This window comes from Maylandia zebra, linkage group LG5, assembly GCF_041146795.1.
Source record: "Maylandia zebra isolate NMK-2024a linkage group LG5, Mzebra_GT3a, whole genome shotgun sequence".
Taxonomy (NCBI): Eukaryota; Metazoa; Chordata; class Actinopteri; order Cichliformes; family Cichlidae; genus Maylandia; species Maylandia zebra.
The window spans coordinates 33,910,660-33,930,495 of record NC_135171.1 but is presented as its reverse complement, the minus strand read 5'-3'; the positions used below and the strand labels follow the sequence as shown (position 1 = coordinate 33,930,495).

Here is a 19,836-nt window from a genome sequence, read left to right as displayed (position 1 = left end):
AAGAGACAATAAGGACTGCCTTTTATCACCTAAAGAACATAGCTAAAATCAGACAAGTTTTATCACTTGACACTGCAGAGGTTCTTGTGCATGCTGTTACGATCCAGCTCAAAAGCCGCAACATAAATAAGGAGACGAACACCAGAATTTAGGTGAGAAGAGGTTTTATCTTAAAATGCATAGCAAGTTTGCTAAAATAGCTGGTACTACCAAGGCAAGGGCTAGTGAGCCTCCCTGAAAGCCTGCTTCAGGTATGCTTTTATAGACACCTGACTAGGTGTGGTCAATTGGCACCAGCTGAACACACTGAGGAGATTAGGGGCTGCAGAGGGGCATAACAATGCATTTGTGTCTTGATTGATTATTGTAGCGCTCTGCTTTCTGGGTAACCGAAGAAAAGTTTTAGAGGTTTACAGATTGTACAAAATGCAGCTGCTTGCATTTTAACCAAAACTGGGAAATTTGAGCACATTACCTCAGTACTGAAATCTCTTCATTGCTTGGCTTGCAGTATTTAAGGTCCTGTTGCTCACCTATAAGGCTTCAAATGGTTTGGCACCTTCATATCTCTCTGACCTTTTGCACCTCTATGTTCCACCCCCTGCTCTCCAATCTCAGGATACTGGCCTTCTAAAAGTTCCTAAAACCAGAAAAAAGGCTACTGGGGAGCGTGATTTTTCTTTCTGTGCCCCATCTTTGTGGAACAACCTCGATGAAGATATTAGGCCTAAAGCTTTTACTGGTTCTTATTGCTATTCCCTTTTGTTTTATCAGTTTTTAAACTGTATTGTTTTTTCTGTATTCTTTATCTTCAAATAGCTGTTCAGCACTTTGTTTGAAAGCGCTTTATAAATGAAGTTATTGTTATTAATGTGGGCCCACTGTGTTGTACTTAAAATAGTAAAGCTGCGCTAATTACATTACAATACAGTTAGGGACAGCGAATTATCACCCAAGAGTGTTTTAGGATAAGAATGTGTGTTTGAGTGGGGTTTTTAGAATCAGAATCAGAATATCTTCATTGTCATTGTAACGAGTACAATGAGTACAATGAAGTGTTATCTGTGCAATAAGTTTTTATTTATTTCTGAGTGACTGTGTTTTTAAAAGTTTCTTTTGTAATTATATTTAATTACTTCTTTCTTATATATTCTTCTTTCTTGACATCGCAGGGACTGCACTTAATTTCGCTGAACTTGTTACAATGACAATAAAGATATTCTGATTCAGATGAATGGTCCCGTTATCAGTATGCTACACCACATGCTATAGTTGTGATTAGCATTGTTCTACGCTGATGACACTCAGCTGTACATCTCCGTGTCTCCTGATGACACCAGACCAATGGATGCCCTTTTTAACTGTATTTTAGATATAAAATCTTGGATGGCAGAAAACTTTTTACAGCTTAACCAGGACAAAACTGAAGTTTTAATCATCGGTCCCGAGGCTCAGAGAGACTCTTGTCTAAATTAGAGGCATTTTCACTATGTCCTTCGCTACAAGTGAAAAACCTGGGTGTTATTTTTGACTCTGAGCTTGGTTTTATCCCACATATTAAACATGTAACCAAAATTGGATTTTATCATCTAAAAAATATAGCCAGAGTCCGCTCTATTCTCTCTCGGGCCAACACAGAGATGCTGATGCATGCTTTTATTACCAGTCACATTGATTACTGTAATGCCCTGCTCTCTGGTCTTCCTAAAAAGAATATTTCAACTGTACAACTTTTACAAAACTCAGCAGCTCATGTGCTGACGAAGACCAGAGGGCGGGCCCACATTACACCGGTTTTAGAATCGCTGCACTGGCTCCCCGTGTGTTTCAGGATCGATTTTAAAGTTCTTTTATTGGTTTTTAAATGTCTTAATGGTCTTGGGCCTTCTTATCTCTCAGATCTGCTTTTACCATATGAACCCTCGCGGAACCTGAGGTCCTCTGGTACTGGCCTTTTGATTGTCCCTAAAGTCAGGACACATACTCACGGAGAGGCAGCTTTTCAGTGGTATGGTCCTCGTCTGTGGAACAGCCTGCTGGAGGAGCTCAGGGCCGCAGAGAACGTACATGTTTTTAAGAACAGGCTCGAGACCCACCTTTTTAATTTAGCTTTTACTTGACGTTTATTTATTTTATGCTTATTTATTCTATCCTGTTATTCTATTATTAATTTAGGCTTTACCTAATATTTATTGATTTTATTCTTATTCATTTTTTAATCTTCTTACTCTATTTATATTTATATTGTATCTCGTTCTAATTTATTTTATCGTTTTACCCTGTATATATCCTATTGTGTCATATCTCCAGTGTTTCCTCGGAGGGCGCTCTCTGCACCGGGGCTGTGATCGACCGTGGCTGCTGGGCCTCTGGGGGTTCTCTCAGCATGGCTGGGGGGCTCCTTTGCCTCCCTCCTGCTGTGTGCCCAGCCTGGAGACTGCGGTCTGTGACCATCTCCCAGTGCAGACGGCTCCCTGTTATAGTGTTTCCTCACTTGGCTCATGCGTACCCAGCCCAATTTTACTCTTTAAGTGTGCGTGTGTGTGTGTGTGTGGGGGGGGGGGGGTGTATGTGTGTATTCACATCGTTTATGTTAATGAGAGTGTGGGGAGTGAGTTGGAGGGTGGGATGGGCTGCTTTTAACCATGTAAAGCACTTTGTGCTACATTTTTTTTGTATAAAAAGTTCTTTATAAATAAAGATTGATTGATTGATTGATTGATTGATTGATTGATAGATAGATGATCAATAATTTCGCAAAAAAGAAAAAACATGTAGAGAAAAAGTGCTCTGGAACAAAATTCATAGAGAGTAAAAAGGAAATTAAAGAGGAATCAGTACAGTTAAGAAAAGCTCTGATATTCTCCATGTACAAATAAACAATTTGATAAGTCTGTGTTTACAAGTGGCCAAAAAATATCCACACGGGGGCAGTGCAATACATCTGAGTAAAGAGCAAGGTGCAATAGCCATGTTTACATTTGCAAACTTTTTTATTCATAGGAAAATCAAGGATCATTATCAAGTAACATATTGTCACTTTGTTTCTTTCTAGAGTTGATAAGACCTTTTCCAGGACCAGAAGTTTATGGTAAGTCCCCTCCTTATGAAAAGCAAAGAAAATTTAGTTTCACACTTCATTGGTCCCATGCACTCCACTTCACAATGTTGCATTTACAGCACCTTAGGAGACTAAGGCTTTACGACTCTCTTCCCATTCAGCACGGCCAACCAAAAATGTTAATGCATATGAAGCATCAGTTGTCTCAGTAGAGAATTAAACATGAATAGATCTGTTCTGTATGCAGTAGTTTTTCATGGCCAAATGCTGCAGCAATAAAAATTTGAATGTAAAAGATACATGAAAAAAACAAAAAACCCACAAACGTACCTTTATCCACTTTGATAATTTCAGAATATTAAAGTGATGATCTCAGTAAAAGATGGTAATGGCTAATAAGGCTGCTTTCCTCTCTAGCTATAAAAGTCACAGATATGCTTGTAATTTTATTGTCACTGGAAAACTCTGTTTGCTCTGATGACTCTGGACATCTGTATATGATCAAAGAGGAGCTTGTAATGTTCCATACTTGGCAGGTAGTCTCACAGCATGTACAGGGAATGTGCGGCTGGAAATACAGGGGCAAGAACAGATGGAAGGAGACAGGAAGCATAAAAATGTGTGTAATACCAGCTGGCCATGTAGAGCACATGCCTCTGAGATCTCAGCCATTGAGAGTTCTCAGAACAATTAATAATACCACTTTTACACAAGTATATCTTTCCAGGTTTCTCTACTGGATTGAGATTCATTTATGTTTATATGCAAGTTCGTATGTAAATGTTTTACAGTTTCATAAAACATTAAACCAAGGAAACAAAGGTCAGTATCACAAACTGTTTACTATACAATAATCATTTACATGTTTACAATATCATTTGTTTTTTGTAATTAGGCTAAATGCTATTTAGATTTTCTTAATGTGTATGTGGCACATGAAAATAGCATTTTTATTTTTATTTTCTTTGTTTTTTCTTCAGGGGGTTTGTTTTTGTACATCAAATAGGCCTTAGAATTAGACAGAAATTGAGTCATAATGAGTTTGGAAAGGACAATAGATGAAATACTGAAAGGAGGAAATTGAAGGTGCATGGATAATTCAAGCTCATTGGAGGAGAATACACCCTCGCACACCCGCTGAATCTCATTATGAGGATTTCAATTTCTCTCGGTTGCAAACAGGTCTGAAGCAGATGCTAATGGTGCCTTGGGGCAGGGCTATGCAGGTACTAGTTATCCACAGCACTGCTTTGTGATTGTAATCACTGAGTCATTATGCCAATTGTGTATTCCATCAGTCTCAGGCTGCATTTAGATTAGAAAGTGGGGGGGGAAAGCAAGATATCAGCAAGATATTTACTATCAAATTATTTGGGGCACAAAGAGGGATTTCTTGAGGAGTTTATTTGTCCATTACATTTTGTTCTAACAGCTCTGCATACTTGGAAAAATCTGAACAACCACCTAAAAGTTTGCAGTCACTGAGGAAATTATACATTTTGATCAGTTAAATCAGTTAAAAAACGTAATGCAAGTGCAAGGCTTACTTATTAAAGGCTTAATACAGTTTAATTCATTTGCAGCGCAGCATTTTAGATCTTCAGTATTCTGGGGTGAATTTATTTTTGTAATCTGCAGAAATTAGTTTTAGATTAGAAAGTAGTTTGAGCAATTTGGATTGATTTGATAGGAAACACACATTTAACTTGCTAACACAGTAGGTCAATAGGGTTAATATCCTGTAGCAGATAACCAGCTGGCTACATCTTGTCTGAATAGCGCTTACATAGTCTGGAACTGCTTTTGTCATGCTGTTGCAAAATGGAAAGATCAACTTAGATCATGTTTATTCTGCATAAATGTCCCACTTTACCATCAAAAAGCAATCACGTTTTTATTTTATCTTCCACATTTAGCATCAAGTTTTTTTTATTTAGAGTTCTTTGCTTTGATCTAAAGGCCCACTATCAGTTTCACTGATGGAATAATGTTGTTTGGATTGTATTGCAGCGGTCCCCAATCTTTTTTGCGCCACGGACCGGTGTAATATCAGACAATATTTTCACAGACTGGCCTTTCACAGATAAATACAACAAATAAAATGATACGACAAAGAGAAAAGCTGTGGCATTTTGTAAATATAATAATAAATGCGAATTCACTGTGTAATTGTGTAACATTATTAGCAGCGTCCTCCTGAAATGCGCCAACAACATTGAGAGTAAAATCCTCCTCTATCCCCCTTAATACTCTGGTAGCTATGGTAACGTGTAAATATTTCTTTCAAAATAAGACACACAACTACAAAACAAATATAAAGTACATGAAAATATATAGAAAATTTATTCATAACACATTCATAACACATGGGAAAAGACTCAGGGAAACCAAGTTAAGGATAAAAACCCCAAAAACCATAAATGTCACGTCCGAGCCTTAACTCTCGCGGCCTGGTACCAAACGACTCATGGACCGGTCGGTGGCCCGGGGGTTGGGGACCGCTGTTGTATTGTATCTAAAATAAGCATGACAGTTGTTAGCCTTGTTCAATTGTGAATGTTTTTTTTTCTTTCGAATGATCAAATCATGTTTAAACTGACACACCTGGAACAGGTAACACAATGTGTCAATCAGAAATGGTAAATGGCCTGTATTTGTATAGCGCTTTACTAGTCCCTAAAGCGCTTTACACATCACATACATTCACACACTGGTGATGGCAAGCTACATTGTAGCCACAGCCACCCTGGGGCGCACTGACAGTGGCGAGGCTGCCGGACACTGGCGCCACCGGGCCGTCTCACCACCACCAGTAGGCAACAGGTGAAGTGTCTCGCCCAAGGACACAACGACCAAGACTGTCCGAGCCGGGGCTCGAACTGGCAACCTTCCGATTACAAGGCGAACTCCGAACTCTTGAGCCACGATCGAAAACAGAGGTGATGGCCAATGAGGCTTAGCCTCTGTATGCTCACAGTTATTCCATTAACCTTACGGAGGTTAATGCCTCATATTTGACTCCATTAATCATTAATTATCATATTCAACATTCCCAATCAATTGAATTTATTTTAATTAAAACTATATCTGTTTTTCAATACATGCATATTTCCAAACTTTTGATTGTTAGTGTGTGACTAATTGCATCTCTCCACCTCTGTTACCTAGCCTGTCCCACAGCTATTGTAAGAGGCACAGGACCATGTCGGGAAGATTTACGATATGAGCTCCAAGTGTGTGTCATTAAAACTGGGTTTCTTGGATTCCCTGCCATGTGCCACTGCCTCAAATCCATCACATTATTCTCAACCAGCCAGGAGTACTGTCGGTGTGAGTGAGTGTGACGGTGGACAAACACGCAGTGCCCGCACTTTTCTGTCACTCTTAACGAGCACCAGTATCTCCGTCACCTTACTCTAGAATGCACTTTCAGCTCGTGTTGAGCCCTGAATCACTTGGACAAAGAGGTTCACTTTGTGAAAAGTGAGAAAACACTTATGTTACTGCTAAACTGCTCACAGCACAGTTCCCAATTAAACACTCATTAACTTGATTGCTCTGAATAATGGTGGTGCTTATCTTCCTCAGTCTAAAGATCCTGTTGTGCTGCAATAAGCAGGCCATGCCATGGCATTTCTGCAAGAAATTGTCAATCTGAAAGTGGCCATATTTTCATTCTTAACAACTCAGTTTTCCACTAATGAGGGAAAGCACTGGAATAATGTAGGAGTGATGTATGCAGACTGTGATACTGAAGATACACTGGAAAAATAGTACTTCTTTTATACTGCATCTATATTTGTCATTATAAATTAAAATCACTACTAGTTAACTCATTTGGTACAGGACACACCTGAAGGGGCTTTTATTTTGGGATCGTGGGATATATTTATATTGTGTGTGTGCACAGCTGTTGCCTTGTAGCCATCTAATCTGAACAGTACAACTGCTATGAGCCTAATCAAGCCTTTGACTGACACTAGGAGATGAGTGGTAATGAAGTTCTCTTCAGTGTTAAAAGATGAAAAAGAGTGAGGCGAAGAGGCCTCTAATTGGGTATCCGTGCCACTTCAGATTGCTGTTAATGGCCAGTATTCATCCTAATATGGTGGTCAGTGTCATGGGGAGAAAGCAAACAGGAAGAGAGAGCGTAGCCAATTGCAGCTCAGCGACTGTCAAATGGAAAAACAAACTTGTTGAACCTTTTATATTTTCCACATTGGAACTCCTGTCAGGAGTCATAAACCTAAAAGCATAAATGCAACATAAAGAAACTGTAAAAAGAACTTTCCTAATATTGTGTCATACCCTTTATTTCTTCCTGTGTTGCCTTGGTATCCCACAGATGTTTATTTGGATTCAGATATAACGGGTGAAAAGGCAACTGCATCAAAATGAGTTCATTTTGGTACTCAATGAATTGGACAGTCCTGTATCTGTTGGTACAGAGTTTAACTCACCAGTTATTCTAGGGCAAGTTCATATCGTAGCATTAAACATTTACAACCTCCTACAGTATTTATATATATATAATATGACATGCACAAGGTTATTTGTTCTCTTGCGTTCCTTTTTTGCTCTAAATTATGCTAGTGCACTCTGAAAGCTCATTGGTTGTCTCCTAGCACCAATTTGACCAGATCATCACTTGACTTGAATATCAGTTGCTCTGCGTAGCTGGTGTCACTCTCCTCTAACCTTTGTTCCCTTCATCTTGAGCTTCAGCACTCTGCCCCATTCATACTATTGCCTGTCTTGTTTTTCGCCCTATAGAGGGTCAGTTCTGCCCAAAGGCTACTCTTATATGTCAAGTAAGTGATCGGCTCTTTCTACATTGAACTCAATCATCTCAGTAAAACACTATCAGTGCTTCCACTGTAATTTAACAATTATTCCTTACTTTTCTGACACCATGAAAATATAATATTAACTTTGGAGAGTGCTTCTACCAGCATAGCATAACACAAGCCTCATGCAGGTTTGCACAAGTCTAATGTAACAAAACTGAAGTTGTGTTCACAGTCTGTGTGCACTTAGTTTTATTTACAGTGGTTTGTTGATTACCTATACTTAACTCATCTTTACCTGTACTGTCAATTAGGATTTTCCAGTTATGGAAAAAGAGATTAAAGGATGCCTCGAAGATAGAAAATAAATGTAAAATTCAATTTAAATGTTTCGAGCTTAAAACAGAAAAAAAAAATCACACCCCAAAACAGCCTCTCCAAATATGCTTTTGTTTTATAAGAACCTCTTATCTTATTATTCATATCTTGCATAATACAATTAGTATGACTAATGTTAATTATCTCTAGAGGCTTTCAGTGAGAACAGAACAAAATCCTTTCACAACCTTTTTTGTATCATTTTGAGTGGTGACACAGCACTTGTTTAGACAGTTTTTGTTTTTTTTACAGAAATCAGACAGCTCTATTTTATCATGGGTCAAAAGAAGCGGTATTGACTTTTGTTTTTGTTTGTTTATGGGCTGACTATGTGTCATTTTGACTGGTATCCAAACCAAAAAGAGACCTCTCCTGCAACCCTGTGTGTCTATTCCAAAGTAAGTTCACAGATAAAATCATTACAACTCAGTGTGTTTGGAATCTGGTCAACTTATTGAGGTTGTTCTGAGGCCAGAGTCAGAAAGCAGCAGTGCGATGGTACCAGATGGGGGTTGCCTTATTTATTGTATTTAGGACGCCTCTTCAGTTAATTAGATACTAGCATGCAGCTGTGGATGGTAAATGATGACTTTGTTAGGATCTTTTTAAAGTACTGCCCACCTTCTCACTATTCAAATAATTTTCTTGTAGCACAGAAGAGAATAAAATTGTTTTTGTTAGACTGAAGGCTCGCACAAAGGACCGGGTAAACTGGGTAAAGCTTCTCAAGGAGATTACAATAATATTGTAATGTTTAGAGTTGAGCGTAATATCTACTCTTTAAATCTCTTATAACATTACAAAAACATCTTGTTCACGTTCTTCCCTGTTGTCTCAATATAAAGACGTTTTTTATTTAATTAATTGAAAAGCTTGAGCTTATTGAGGGGGTAATGGTGCCTGATGTTGTAGTCATTTCAAATTATCAGAAGGTCAACTCCATGTAATCAAGCTCTATTACATCTCACATCAGGAGACGTATCAATTAGCCTCTGCATATATCTCTGTGAGCAGGATGAAAGAAAGAAAAGCTGAATGACGATGATGACGATGGAGGAAATTATGCATCATACCAACAGTATAACTGTTTGACTAGTGTATGCATCAGTGGTTTGCTTTGTGACAGTTATGTGCATTGTTTCTAAATGACACTATCAAATCAGTCCTCACACTTATCCAATGACGTATATGCAATTAGTGTCACATATTTCTAAGCTAATTTCCAAATCCCAGGTTGTCACTGGAGATGAAGCGTGACACTTTCTTTTGTCTGTAAAATGGGGAAGACAATGTCGTTTGGTGATGAGATTTCTAGAATGACTCATAATCACTTGATGTCGTCAGTAGTGATAATTGGTCTGAGTTTTTTTTTTTCATCTTCCGTACTTTTATTATGCATGTAAATTTAACAACTTCTAATTATCATGTGCTACCTTGATTTTGTGTGCCTGAATCACCATTTTATTATGTGGTACATCAGTTTCCTTCATATTCTTCCTTTTCACATCATATCCTTTAAGTATCATTTCCTTCTCTTTTTGAAGTTAACTATGTTGTTTAGTTTTTGGTTTTTTTGTGCCCTTTTGTGCCACAGGGAAAAGCCAATAAAATCCCAATAGCTCTAATCACCCAATTAGTCACAGAGACACTCAGAAACTTAGGAGTGGTGTTTGTTTCAATCCACTTATGATTCTGTTCCTTCATGATTAGGGCCCTGAAAGTGTAAGGTATTGATTTTAAAACTTTATTTGTAGTTGTGTAAGTTTACAATCTTACTAGGTACACTTTATTAGGTACACCTTGCTAAAATTGAGCCCCTCTTGCCTTCAGCACTGCCTTAATTCTTTGCATCATAGAATCAAAGAAAGAGCTTGAAGCAAGCCTTAGAGAATTTGGACCATATTGATGTGATAGAATCATGCAGTTGTTGCACATTTGTTGGCTGCTTAACCATGATGTGAACCTCGCCTTAGCCACATGCCAAAGTTTTGAGATCTGGTTACTGTGGATAATGTTTCAATACAGTTACCTCAATGTTTGAAAAAACAGTTTGATGCAATTTGAGCTTTGTGACATGGTGTGTAGAGCAGGGCGATATGAGCAAAAATATTTATCACGATATACATTTGAAAATTTGTGATAACGATATAACTGACGATATAATTGACACTAGACAAAATACTTTACAACTCCACAACTTTATTAGTGCAAAAAAACCCATCAATGTATTTTCACTTAAACAAGCAGCTGTTTATTATGTGCATTAAAGTTATATAAAAATGTAACAGTGCAAATGCAAATTCCTTGCTGACAGTTTAACCAAAAGGCATTTCCAGTGGAAACTGGCCGACATATCCTCAGCATAACATGTATAATATCCACAAAAGTTAAAAAGAGGTTATACACACACAATACGGTAATATTATGTTGAAGCACAGTACGTATCACTCCGCGAGGCTCCTGCCTACGATAGCCGTAATGCTCCGACAATCCATCAAGCGGTGCGGGTTCGTGGCTTAGCAAAGTCGTACTAAAACATTTTCCAAAAAACACGGTAATAACGACAACCCCGCTAGCGTGCGCTATGAAAAATAGTGCTTTGTTGTGTATCTGACGGACGAAAGCTAAACCAGTTCCACACCACTGAAGTTGCAGCATTTTTACAAACCATTTCTGGTTCATCCGTTAAATTTAACGATCCGCTTTTGCCCTTCTCATTCTCCGTCACCGGCACACTTTTTCCTCCATGTGCGTATGAAAACACTGCGCACGCGCGTTTTACCCATGTTCTATCGCGATATTTCATTTTCTTATCATTGCCCGACATTATACCAGTATTACCGTAAACGGTATGATATGGCCCAGCCCTAATGGTGTGTTACTGTATTCTGCTGGAAGTACCCATCAGAAGATGGTGTTGTCATAAAAAGAGTCCACAATAATACTCAGGTCAGTCCCAGCATTTAAACAATGATCAGTAAGAGGCCCAAAGTGTCCCAAGACTCATCAGATCAAGCAACCTTTTTCCAGTCTCTTTTATCAAGTTTTGGTGAATCCATGTGGACTGCAGACTCAGTTTCCTGTTCTTAGCTGACAGGAGTGCCACCCAGTGTGTATAGGCTACAGGAGGCCTCTGCTGCTGTAACCCATTTGCTTCAAGATTCAGAACTCCTCTTTTGCATATCTTGGTTGTAACGAGTTATTTGAATTACTTTTGCCTCCCTAAAGCAGTCTGGCCATTCTGCCCTAAACTCTGACATCAGCGAGGCATTTTCACCCATAGAACTGCCGCTAACTGATTATTTTTTGGAAATGAGACAAGGTTGCTTGGAACCTTGTCTCAGTCTGCAGTTGCAGAAGTTCTCAAGCTAGCACAACAACAATGGCAAAATTCAAATTCACTTAAATCCTCTTTCTTCCCCATTCCGATGGTCAGTTTGAACTTCTGCAAGTCCTCCTCCCTATATCTGCATGCCTAAGTGCATGCAATGAGTCTCATGCGCATTAATAAGCAGTTGAATATGTGTAGCTAAAACGTGTAAGTGTAATTAAATGTTAAAAAAAAGAAAAGGCTGATGGTGTTAAATTAATTAAACATTTTTCTTTTTTCATTTTGTCCAGATAATCACTTGGTTTTCAGGTTTTGTTACTTAGTCTGTCACTATAAAAATGTCAGTTTTCTTTTATTGAGTTAACAAAAAAGTGAAAAAAATGTATTTGCGTTAAACAGTTTCAGCTGTTAAGGCTGATGAGACAAAGTTATTTGTAATTTTTAAAGAAACTAAATGAAACATCCTGCATTGATGACTTATTTTCTCCTTATTTTGCTGTTGGGGTTACATCTGGGAACATCCACTTAGGATATGGGTTTTGTTGCTAACATCTGTATTCATTGCTTTCTACATGTGAGCCAAACATCCCTGACACATTTAAAAAGGAAGTATTAATGGGTCATTGGTAAAAGCTCTTTGCAAACTTGTGATAAGTTGCAGGTAGAGGAAAATTAGATGAATAAACACATCAAAATCGAAATCACTGTCAAAAATCCTAGAGGAAATAGAAGAAAATACTAACATGAGCCATACATGGCTATGGTATTATTTAGGGACAAATTACAATATTTTAAAACCACTTTTGCCTAAACTGAACGTAAAAGTTTAATTTTGTGGATATACAAAAATTCATTTAAATCTAAAGACCTTCATAAAATTCAGAAAAACAGAGACTTACAGTATTGTAAGCTGTGGATGAGCTGTAATCTGTCAACCATATGGTATCTGCCGCACCATGGTCATGTGATTTCACACTCAGTTTGAGTCCAGATTATGACTGCCAAAATCAATAGAGGTGGGCACACAATATCTAAGTAATTATGGGAGCCAGTGGGGTTCTGGGAGTGCTGACAACACTGTTATTGTGAAAGGACTGCTTCCTTTTCCAACCTTACAAAGAAAAAAAAGTTCAAAGGCACGTCCTGCACCCTAATGCTACTAATGATAATTATGTGATACTATTCAATTCATTTTTATCTATATGGCACCAAATCACAACAACAGTCACCTCAAGGTGCTTTATATTCAAAATACTGAGAAAAGCCTAATAATCAGACTCCAAATAAGCAAGCACTTGGTAACAGTGGGGAGGAAATCCCCCTTTTTAACAGGAAGAAATTTCCAACAGAACCAGGCTCAGGGAGGGATGGCCATCTGCTGTCATTGTGATGTAAGGGGAGGGAGAAAAGACACACTGTGGAAGAGAGCTAGAAATCAATAATAATGTTTAAATGTGGTTAAAAGGGGTGTATAAAGACATAGAGAGAGAATAGAGGCGAGTGAAGAAGAAGTGCATCATGGGAAACCCCTAGCAGCCTAGGCCTATTGCATTCTAAGTAAGGAAAGGAAAAGTTTTCAGCCTAATCTCAATAGCATCAATGGTGTCTGTCCCTGAATCCAAACTAGGAGCTGGTTCCACAGCAGAAGAGGGGCGTGAAAGCTGACGGCTCTGCCTCATACATTATATTTGTGCTGGTTACAGAGTCCTAAACCCCTGGTAGAACTGAGATCAGTCTTAAGACATCAGAAACTATGTTTGATTTTTGAACTTTCAAAGCCACAATTCATCAGAAGGTACTTTTAAAAATATTTCAGCTATACTCAATTGGTCAGTAAAGTTTGTACATGAGAGGTGCTGGAGAATTCAAAACTGCAGGCTGATGGAGGGAGGATAGCTCCAAATAACACTGACGTGGCTGCATAACATTTTAAGGGAGGAAGTCAAGTATATCTTATTGTCTGCTAGTATATATGTTATGTCAAAAGGGGGAAAAACAATCTTTTAAATTAAAACGTTAGCAGTGCTTTAAATGCTGAATACTCTGTGCAGTGTGTGGTGTGTAAATGTTAAATTTAGTCAGGCTGCCTCAGGAGGGCACTGAGTGCAGACACAGAGTCGCAGTGAGAAATACATAGAGGGGAACTGGGGGGGGGAAGAGTCAGCATGAACCACATATAGTTGCTCCCATAATTGCAAATTGTATGGTTAACTTAACACTGCTGAATTCCCATAAACTAACTCTGAGGGGCAGAAAAAAGTAGTCATAATGTGTATAGTCAACCTGCTTCTAGCCTGACTTCCATTTGTTGTGCCCCATGTAAGCATAGATCCTCTTTCATCTCCAGCTCCACCCCGCTGGCAGCTCAGAGGCTTTCACAGGCAGAAAGGTGTTGATTGTACTTAACCTGCATGCTTCATGCTGCCTCTCTGCTCTACCTGTTGGGGCTCAACTATGTCTTGGTGATTCCTGCAAACCCTGGGGAATCTTTCCTTGGTGGCTGGTAGCACAGCTTTATCTGCTACAAAAGCAGAATATCGGTAATCTAGTGTAACAGTATCTCCTGGGCAGTAAATGAAAACTGTGTTTTTTGTGTTCATTTCATTGTTTCACCCTGGCTTGTGTAAGTGTGTATGTGCTACCCGGAACATTATATTCTCATGGGTGTGGTAGGTGTGAACTAGCATCAAAAGCCTTGAGTCACATCCTCTTGCAGCTTTTGTAATACTTGTAGCCTGGCTTATATTTCATATAGAAAATATGTGAGCAGTTAGACAGTGATGTTTTCTAAAAGTAGAGCCTTCTTTATTTCTCTTTAAAATAGTCGATCATTTATCAGACCTTCCTAACTGCTGTATGTGTGGGATAGTCTTGTATAAATAGCACTGAGTGTTAGAAAGCTGAGTCACAACCCCCTCTCCTAAAAAAATTTCTGTGACTCATTTTGAATAATAACTTATTTTCTAAAATCTGAAAGCACGAACACTTCTCTTCTACTATTCTATATTTGGTGCGGAGAGGTGGACATGAGAAGCTGGGAAACTATATGAAATCTAGTGAATGCCTTTTATAGAAGTTTTTGTGACTGTGTGCGGTAGCCATAGTGTTGTCCTTTACTGTCTTGTAGACAGGAGGAAAGTACAGGATGAGGGCAGGAGGACACAAGGAAAGGAAAAACCTGAAAACTAGACCACTAGGGGAGGGGAAAAGTCAGTTCTGTTATGTTGTTTATGTTTTAGTTGTATTGATAATAAGCGTCATAGTTTAATAAAGATTGACTCTTACTTCACCGCTCTATATTAGCATTTTGAGTAGAATTAATTTCCAAAAGAGACAAATACACTTTGGTCAGAAGAAGACTTGGTGTATTTGGTTCTATGACCTTGCTTTGGGACATGGAGAACAGGAACAAGACTCCAGCAAAGAACAAAGCAGATTAAGTCCGACACAATATGGAAGGTGGAGTTCGTTTGGTCTTGGGTTACAGCATGACGTGCAGAGAGCAGCAGCTGTCGTCAGGCTTAAGCAGTTTTTACCTATGTAGGTCTATGTGAAGTTTGCCAATAAGGCATAAAGAATGGTAGCAAGTGAGGCAGCAGCTGATGTGGTTTGGCATTAAGCTGAGTTGCTGTCAGCTGATATACTGGGATTGCAGACTGAGCTTGACTCTGTGGTCAGCCCAGTAATGTGCTCAATTTAAAGATGATTTTGAAAGCTTTTATTCAGAAAATTCCCACAGATGTTGTGATAGTGTAAACCTCGCTTTGGCAATAACAAAAAGAGGACATTGTGACAGTCTAAATTAGAGTAAAATTTCATCATTGTAGAGGGGAGTGTTACTGCCAGTCACAAAAAAAAATTCTGAATGAACTCTGATGAAATGTTTATTTCCAGAATTGTGTCTTTCGTCCCTCATTGATAGAGGTTTTGTAATGATTTGAGTATGAAAATTCGCCAATATATATCATACTATGTATACTATACCCTGTGAAATACATAGATAGAAAATAACTCAAGTCGTTCAAACATCCGTGTGAGATTTTGTACCTTGATTTGTAACATGTCTCTAGCTTCCTAACAAAAAGGAAAATGTGATTACTCAGTAATGCATTAGCCAACAGTGCCTGCGCTTATTCCTCTGTGGGCTGAGCCAGTGATTTTCTCCATTATGTGTGAGTCTGCTTCAAAATCTGCAACATTGGAGAGCTTTTCAGCTAACTGCCTGCCACTGTTGTGTCAAATGGACAATGGAATGGTTAGGCTAATTTGTGCAGCAGGGGTTTTATGATGTTGAAACAAGCTGTCAGAGTGAGGCAGATAATAGGACAGAGAGATCTGATATTGTAGTTCAGATTAGGTAATGTCCCTTTTCTTTATAAAAAAAATAAATAAATAGAAGCTTGCTTTCAAGCCAACATCCGACTGCAGCATTTGGTCATTTTGAATTAATAGAATCTGTTATTAAAAAGCAATGAAAATGCAAAGCAAAGTAACACTCAAAACTTGGATGGACATATCTTGATCATAGATTATCAGAAAAAGTGGGAGGAAGGCGGAAAAACAAAGGGGATACTTTGCAGGGAGGGAGAGTAAGAAACAGCGGAATAAAACCAGACAGGAAAACGCTGGCATGCATGTGAGGAATGGGAAGCGAGGGAGAGAGCAAAACAGGGAGGGCAGGACGGAGAGAGAGGATAAGGGAGGGCTGCTCTCAGCATCATCTGACAGGAGAGAGGCTGATCTCCGACAGCAGGTGTTGGAGGATAGAGAGTGAGTCAGACAAACGGAGAGAGCGATACATAGAGGAACACCAAGTTGTTGAGGAGAGATTGAGCTGCAAGTGAGCCAGTACTACAGGCGGGTAAGCATGGAAAGAGATGATGGAGCACACTGGCTCTGTTAGGATGAACTGCTTAAAGATAGATGAATTGAGCCAAACTCAACCCAAGATAGACAGATGAAAGAAAGCGAATGACAGAATAGAAACAGCTAAAGAACAGTCTTACTCTTGTGTAGGTGTTTCCGTCTGATCCTGATCTGCATTGATCTCTTTATCACATGCCACTTTGAATGTTGAACTTTCTCTCTCACTCTCTTTATCTCCTTCCCTCTTTCTCTCTAGTCCACCCAGGAAGTGGCTGACTGGCATCTCGAGTAAATGACTCTGCTTTCATTGTGCATTAGCTGCTGTACTTGATTAGATTAGTTGCTCTCTACTAAGTGGACCTGCAAAGCTTAGGGGTTTATGTGTACTTGTCTCTTTGAGGCTGCGCGTGTGTGCATGTGGGTGTGTGCATGTCCATGTCTGTGTTGTTGTTGGTAAAAGGAAGGATGCAGCCAAGCAGGACATTACTCTTAAAGCTAAAACGTGATCCTGATATTATTTTTGTTCAGTATTTATGAATCTCCGAAGCCCGAGCCAAGAGCAAGAATTTAATCTGCAGAGCTATTGAAGAGTGAAACCTGAAGCCGCTCCAAGGACGATGAATTGGAAAATAGCATTCTGTTGTTTGAGCGCTCACATTCATTTGAGTTTTGTTTGACTGTAATGTCAACAGTTATCAAGCAGAAAATGTGCCAGCGTGTCCGCAGAGTTTGTGCTTTGCCAAAGCAAAGTCTCTAGTTCACTCATTTTGCAGCAACTCCAGGCTCTGTTTTGTGGTGACACATCAAGGGAAAAGCTGACATGATGATGATGATTTTGATCACCATTTTAGCAAAACACAGTTACTGCTTTACACCCGGTACTAGTGGAAGCAAAGCGGGAATAAATAAATATGTTGTGGTTTAGATAATGGGGCTGTTGTTCTTGTGCTGACTTTATTTAGTGGTGGTTTATTTGTTTTATTGCTTTTTGTTGGGAGATTTGCATTTGAAATGCATAACTATATTTGTCTGTGCAAATTGCATATGTAGTTGGATTGGATTTTTGTTTTAATTTAACTATATGACCTAAAATCATTAATTGGACCAAACACAACTGGGTGGATCTTTATGATGCTCTTATTTTAGGTAAGTTTGAAAGTTTGATTTCTTCTTGTTGCATACATTAATCCTACCTCATTTAGGCATTACTTACAAAGCACTGGGTAGCATTTGTGATCTCATTTAAAATGCACCGAGGTCTCCTTGCTGTGCATAAGTTGTCTCCTAAACCCATTATGGTAAGCTTTAATGGATAAACTTACTGTACTATTAATAGGCAAGGTTACTCTACCATAGCAGCACTCGACCAGATGATATCTGACTCCTCCTGCAGTGCCCGTGGTTATCGTTTGTTTGCCAAAAAAAACAATGCATCATTGAGCCGGACATGTGCAATATTCATGTTCAGCCAGTATTTAGCCTGGGGTCTCTACTGTTTGTTTGATAACCACTGTAGATGGTTATCGCTGATGAGCCTCCCAGATGACCCTTCAGATGAACATTTTAGATAACCATTTTCTGCTTTTTCATGCTTGTAGACCTGACCTTAGGCTGACTGAAGGCAGAGTTGTTAGACAACTGATAAACAGAAAATGACAAATTGTCAGTATATTTTAACTTTTGTGTCAAGCTGTAAAATAATGTTTATTTGTCCTGTTGTCCTATTTGTTAGCAAGATTACACAAAAAATAATCTTTCCAATTTTAATTAAACCTTTAGAGGGTTATAGCACAAGCGAAAGAGCACATTGCAATTATTTTGGTGTGAATCAAAAGGTTAATGTTTGATTTTATTTCACAATTTTGTAATAACTAACATTAACTACAACTGCAGCTTTTCTCGTTATATGAATAGATCAGTTGCATTTAACGGAGGGTATGCAAAGAACTGTAGCTATTTGAGAATATGGGCGTTTGTAACAGAGCTATAATAACTATTAATGTGAAATTGATGTTATTATTTTGCTGCTTAAAGATTTAGATGTGTGTTTGTGTTGTATTTATGTATTATTTCTTCGCGTGAAGTTTGGCACCCATCTAGTTTTGCTGGTATGGTTTCATAGTCTTGGATCCAAATGTGACTTTTAGAGAAAAGAAATTATATTTACGTGGCCAGTACATTTTACTGTTAATTTGATAAACTAAATAAATGCGTTTTCCTCTGTTTGTCTGACCATGACCCTGCATGCTCTCTGTGACTACAGTACCCCTGTAAACACAAACTACTCAAAATAATATTTTTAATCCAGTTTGTAGAGCATTCAGTGTTGTCCCGCTCATTGGCATTTGCAGGTGCCGCACAGCCTGCGCCTTGGTTGGAGAACAGGAAGCTGGAATGCTTATCAGAGCTCATGACCTGGCAGTCCGTGGAGGCTGCTGCTGGTAAACACAGGATTAATTGGTGGATTTAGATTCAGAATGCTTTGTGTCCATTTTAGAAACTTCTGGGAGCAGAAATGAAGAATAAAATTAGAATAAGACTGTAATCCAGAAATTAAAAGGCCTGAAGATCAGTATCAGTTCTTATGCAGATTCACTGTTTGTCTATGGTATCATCGGTAGTGTTGCATAGACTGAGCATTTTGCAGTTATTATTAGGTGTTATCAGTGTGTCAAAAATGAAAGCTTAAAGTGGCTCTGTGTCATGCTGTTTAACTTCCTTTCTACAGTCTGTTAGCCAAAGAAATTTGAAATTAAAATGCATATCTGGCATATTTGGGTAATTATTTATAATTATTTATCATTTATACATGTCCTATATAATATTCAGCAAATCAAGAATATGTTTTACTTGGATAACTGGAGGTAATTGTTTAAAAAAAAGACTATCTTTATTAATAGTGCCCATATTTATTTTAATTTCTCCCAACTTTCATGTGTAACCTAGATTTTGGGCTTATTTTCTTTAAATGGAGCATCTTAGAGTGATTCAGGGGTTAGGTGATGTTGCTAGGTGACACACACCTTTATACAGTTCCAGCTGTAACAAGAATTCAACCTCAAAAAGGAAAAAAAAGAGAAGCTTTGTGCACAGCATGTATGCCACGGAGAAATAGGTGTAACTATGAGATGAATGTGTTGTCAAGAAGAAAAAACTATGACAAATTTATGTTTGTGGTGGTGACTGTGGGCTCAGCCCATAAAAACAGATGATCAAGGATCTTTTATTAACACTGGTATGAGCAATGTGTTTTGCTCAGCAGAGGAGAGAAAGTGATAAGTCATGATTTACCTTCTTTCTCTGTCTTTTCCCCCCCTTTTCTTTGTATGCACATATGTCTAAATAATACGAGTGTGCAAATAATTAATTAGATAAAGAATAAACCGTTCAATTGGGATCATTGGTTGGCTGTT

At 38.5% G+C, this 19,836-nt stretch overlaps 1 protein-coding gene across 12 annotated transcripts in view; it reads left to right on the top strand.

The window, feature by feature from the left end:
• rap1gapb (RAP1 GTPase activating protein b) overlaps positions 1-19,836 on the top strand; it is a 113,322-nt gene that overhangs the window by 61,163 nt on the left and 32,323 nt on the right. For 8 of the 12 annotated variants that reach the window (XM_076884253.1, XM_076884252.1, XM_004547501.6 and 5 more), the window contains exon 3: positions 3,056-3,091. The exons of 1 other annotated variant lie outside the window; for it this stretch is intronic. The gene's annotated coding sequence lies outside the window, so the exon portion shown is untranslated. Of the gene's footprint in view, positions 1-3,055; positions 3,092-16,291; positions 16,419-16,692; positions 16,712-19,836 lie in introns of those variants that run through there. 3 more of the 12 variants (XM_076884256.1, XM_012918152.4, XM_004547502.5) reach the window with 2 other exon arrangements.